Genomic DNA, 5,821 nt, shown 5'->3' with positions numbered 1-5,821 from the left:
AATGCATTTTCATCAGTGTCATCCCCTTCTACATGCTCATCCCTTCAAATTTTCTATTACATATCTCTATATCTCCTCTACACAACTCTCCCTTTACTAATATATCACCAAGCAATAGTTAGAGCCCCTTAAACCTCCATTCCCTCTTAACACTATTTCAATGTCAAATATCACTATTGTTAAATCTATTCTCTTCTATTTTCCTCCAGATTTAACCTATTTTATTATTTTACTTACATTCTTCTATTGCTCTGTTAACACTGAGACATTTTAAACTACTTTTGTATCTAAAATTCCTAAGTAAAACTTATTTCTAAACAGGAACATTAAACATTCCAATTATGAATGTTTTTACTTGCTTTGATATTCTCAATCACTTTAGTGAGTTATTTTTCATTTTTGATAATAAAGTAAACAGTTTTTACATGAAGGGTATCTACTCATTTTCAAATTTATATTGTTCTTCATAGCTTTATATCACAGTGTGAATCTCAATGAACAAAGTTACTGTCAAAGCACATACATACTCACGATTTGTCCTTCTGCAATTTCCTTTTGACTGGAGGGAAATCTACACAAGAAATGAAAATAAAAAAAAAAAAGAAAAGAAAATCATGACTAGGCACCAGTGGCTCATACCTGTAGCCAGTGCAGACAAGAAAATCAGTGAGACACTTATCTCCAATATACTACTCAGAAAAAGCTAGAAGTGGTGCTGTGGCTTAAATGGCACACTAGCCTTGAGCAAAAGGAACTCAAAGAAGCTCCCAGGACTAGAGTTCAAGCCCCAGGACCAGCAAAAAGACAGAAAGGAAGAAAGAGAGAGAGGAAGGAAGGAAGGAGGGAAATAAATTACAGTGTGAGCAGACTTTCTATGCCATTTACTCAAGCCTAGCATTAAATACTTCCTGCAGTTAGTCCTGGAGATACAAAGAAAAAATTAAGATCTGATATACACAAAAGCCTCTACCATCAAATTTTTGTCTCAGATAGGGCTAGTCACAAATACTTATCTAAAGTTTTTAAAGTCAAGCAGCAGCAATCACTTGATTAAGATATATTAACAAGGTTATCTCAGCACTCATGGTCAGATTTTGTGTACTGAGTCTTTCAAAGCTTACTTGCTTCTATTACAGAAGAAGGTATAAAACTTGCCTACGTATTATCTTTTTAAAAAATATATAAACAAAGTCGCTCTCCAATGGACAAAACTATCATCTCTAGGACTTTACTGCTGAAAAATACCTGATTCCCGGCCTAGCACAAATCAACCAAAGCTACCACTCCTATTTTAGCCAGGCCAGCCACAAACAACTCCCCTCCCTTTTCCTTTTCTCTCTAATCTTAAACTACATCCAAGAGGCTGGGAGGAAAAGGGGGAGTAGGTCCAAAACATAATGCTATCCTTTCTCGAGAAAAGTGAAGGACAAAGAAAGAGGGAGGGAAAAGTCAGCACCGCCTGCAAACCTAGCTACTAAGGGGGCTGAGATCTGAGGATCATGGTTCAAAGCCAGTCCAAGCAGGAAAGTTCCTGACACTCTAATCTCCAATAAAGCAGCAAAAAATAAAAAAATAAAAAAAAAACCCACAAGTGGTGGTGGCTCAAGTGGTAAAGCACTAGCCGTGAACACAAAGAGGCTCGGGGACAGCAACCAGGCCTGAGGGCACTCCCTGTCCTGAGCCCATGCCCACAAACACAAACACACACAATGTGTCTTCCTAGCTGCTTGGGCACCTTGTGACATCATTGAGGACTAACATTTATCACCCCCCATGCCAATCTGAAAAAACTTGCCAAGGACTTCGCAGACGAAAGCCAAAAGAGAGCGGCAGAAGACTGAGGGGGTAAATCCGGTAAATGCCTGGAGAGGGCGAAATAGTTCTGGTGCACAGCTCTCGCCTACCAGGAGAGGAAAGGGCGGGTCACAGGCCACAGTTTACTTCCAAACTGACCAATCAGATCGACCCATTTCTAGATTGCCACTTCCTTCACCAGAAAAAGTAGACCGGGCTACCGTTATGACGGTTGTAAAGGACAGCATGGAGCTGATGCCTTCCTGGCTGGGCTGCTGGGAACTTTGCCTTCCACGCAACAGCACCTTTTGGCAAGCCTACAGGCTTCCACTCAGTCACATCTTCTTTCTACTTCGTCACAAAAGAACTTTGGGGATTGCCTGCAACCCGAAAGCAATCTGCCAGTCACTTCTTGCTGTCCTGATCTCCCTTTCTCCCTTTTAACTATTCCAAGAGCTGATCGTGGGAAGTCACTAACATTCTGTCTAAACCAGGACCCATGGAAGAGAAAAGGTCATAGTTATTGCGCCCCCCCCCTCCAGATTTTGAGATTTTTATGTTGGATGGCTAACAAAGTATTATTATTATTATTATTATTATTATTATTATTATTATTATTTTAGCCAGACGCCCATGGCTCATGTCTGTAATCCAAGCTACTCAGGAGGCTGAGATCTGAGCACTGAGGTTCGAAGCCAGCCATGGAAAATCCAAGAGACTCATCACAGATTAACCACCAGAAAATAAGAGCAGCTGGGGCTCAAGTGGTAGAGCTCTAGTTTTGAGGTGAACAGCTCAGGGACGGTGCCCAAGCCCAGACCTCCAGCCCCATGACCTACAAGAAAGAAAAAAGACAAAGTTCCTCTTTAAATAGTTAAAATAGCCTAAGATGTTTGAACAATGTTTTAATATACACCAAAGCAAATATTTCCCTTAAAAATTACCTATGGATAATGTGAACTTTAAGCTGTTGATGAATTTTAGTTACTACAGCTTTGTCTTTATTATTGAGTCACTAGGAAAAATGTATTTTCAAAATGATAGTGGTTTGCTTTTTATTTGCTGATGGTCTTCTCAACTATGCATTGTAAAAGTAACTTTTACATTATCCATTTTCACTGTACATTTTAATTTGATGAAAGAAACCCAGAGAGTGTGAGCTGTAAAGAAAACATCATTTCTGTTTTTCATATGTCATTTTTTCAGCCCTAATATTTTCATACTGTTTTTGCCTCTATTTAGAGATCATATCATCAGCAAAAAATTCAAAATATATACTTTTAATTATTTATAATCCTTTTGAAAGTTTTGACAAATTTAGAACCTACAAATTAGAACATCTTTTAAATTTTATATTTTAAGATGATAAATTTATCCACAACATAATAGGAACTCATTAAACAGATGGTTTAGAGTTTGAGATATTCCAAATCATAATTACAGAATTTCAAAAGTAAATGTTTTACATTATTTAAGATTCAATTAAATCTCTTCATATTATTCCTTGAGTTTGTAAAAGTTATAAAGAAAACAATCATCCTGTGTCTCATGATTTGTTTACAATAACTAAACATGCCAATATCTTCTAAACCTAAATTGTATTAGCACAAATTGAATTCTTAGATTCACATTTCCAAATGATTTTAATACAAGGCAAAATGTTTATAATTCTGTGTATTAAAATGTTCAATACACTAGTAAACCATTTAGGTTTACTTTCAAAGTATTTTTGAATATTGTTTATTAAGTAGTTATACAAACAAGTTGTCATTGAACAAAGCAGTTTATGCATACAGTGCACCCGTTCCAACAGTCTCATCTACCCCTCCCAACTCATCCTTTCCCTCAACTTAAATTTTTTTTTGCCAGTCCTGGGGCTTGAACTTGGGGCCTGAGCACTGTCCCTGGCTTCTTTTTGCTCAAGGCTAGCACTCTTATCTCTTGAGCCACAGTGCCACTTCCGGCTTTTTCTATGTATGTGATGCTGAGGAATCAAGCCCAGGGCTTCATGCATACAAGGCAAGCATTCTATCACTAGGTCATAGTCCAAGCAGAAGTCTTCATTTTCTTTTTTACTTTTTTCTTTCTTCTTTTCTTTCTTTCTTTCTCTCTCTCTCTTTCTTTCTTTCTTTCTTTTTCTCTCTCTTTCTTTCTCTCCTTTCTTTCTTTCCTTCTTTCTTTCTTTCTTTCTTTCTTTCTTTCTTTCTTTCTTTCTTTCTTTCTTTCTTTCTTTCTTTCTTTCTTTCTTTCTTTCTTTCTTTCTTTTTGAACTCAGGGCCTGGGCACTGTCCCTGGCTTCTTTTTGCTCAAGGCTAGCACTCTGCCACTTGAGCCGCAGCATCACTTCTGGCCTTTTTCTATATATGTGGTGCTGAGGAATTGAACCCAGGGCTTCGTATATATGAGGCAAGAACTCTTGCCACTAGGCTATATTCCCAGTCCACCTTTCTTAATTTTTAGGTTGTGTATCATGTTCATTTTTTTTTTTTTACAATTTAACAAGTGTAGGTATACATTTTGATCTGTGTCATCACTAACTTCGACCCACGTCTTCACTTATATTATATGCAATGTATTATTGGTTGCATTTTCCCATATTTCCGCCTTCATTCTTTTACACCTCTCTCCTTGTACCCACCCTTCCCAATTGCATTTCCTGGAACTTATTTTGTTAGACTTTGATTTAATGCTTGTGAAGAATTACACTATTTGAGCTCTCCATAGAATCTATTATACTTTAGCTAATTCATTTGCAACCACTATAAGCACATTCTAGCTATCACAAATTAGGGAATCCATTCAACCTAGTTTCCCTGGGTTTGCCTACTTCACTTAATATGATTTTTCCAAGTCTTTCCATTTCGTTTCAGATGGTAAACTATCATTCTTTCTGTAGGTGAGTAGAATTCTGCTGTGTATATATACCACATTTTCTTAATCCATTTGGCCATTAAGTAAGTGATATCAAGGCTGATTCCAAATCTTAGCTATGGTAAATATGCTTCAACAATCATGGTTGTGCTGATGCTTTAGTGTAGCCTTATTTGTGCTCTACTGGATAAATGCCCAGCAGTAGAATTGCTGTGTTCATAGGGTAACACTATGTTTAGGTATTTCTTTAACTTTATTGTTATTATAAAGGTAATGTACAGAAAGTTTAGAGTTACATAAATCAGGTAGGTAGAGAGTACTATGGTTAGTTTTTTGAGGACCCTCCATACTGCTTTCCAAAGTGGTTCAACAAGCTTACATTGCCACCAAAGGTATAATAGAGTGTAATGCTTTATCCATGCTAGCATTTGTTATTGCTAGTTTTACAAAGTATTTTTACAAACAAACATTTGTAAATTGTTCTTAATCAACAATGAGAGAAATATGCCATTATATTTGCCTTTCTGGGATGTGGCCAAAAGGGAATACTACTACACTGTTGGAGGGAGTGTAATCTTGTTCAACCACTCTGGAAAACAGTATTTAGGTTCCTCAAAAGAGAGCTAAACATAGAGCTCCCCTAAGACCCAGCAACCCTACTTTGGAGCATTTACCCAAAAGTTACAAGCCATACTTAAGATTTGAGCACAACCCTGTTCATTGCAGCATTATTTCCTATAGCTAAATTATGGAAACAACCCAGATGCCCCTCAGTAGATAAATGGATCAAGAAAATATATAAGTATATAAAGGAATTCTATGCTATCAGAAAAAAAATGACATCGCCCCATCTGTAAGGAAATGGAGAGACTTGGAAAAAAATAATATTAAGTGAAGTGAGCCAGACCCAAAGAAACATAGATTCCATGGTTTCCCTCATTGGTAAGAATTAGTATATGTGAGGATAGTCCTAGCAAAGGATCACAATAGCTCAATAGCTATGTACATATGATCACATAAAATGAGGCTAAATGAACTAAGCTAAATGAACACCAAGATATGGAAACAAGCAGTTTATCATTGTTGTTGATATTTTTAACATAATATGTGAAATTATTTCTTTTGTTTATCTTCCCTATGGTTTAGCTCCTGTTGT

Source organism: Perognathus longimembris, chromosome 16, assembly GCF_023159225.1.
Source record: "Perognathus longimembris pacificus isolate PPM17 chromosome 16, ASM2315922v1, whole genome shotgun sequence".
Lineage (NCBI taxonomy): Eukaryota > Metazoa > Chordata > Mammalia > Rodentia > Heteromyidae > Perognathus > Perognathus longimembris.
This window is presented reverse-complemented; position numbering follows the sequence as displayed.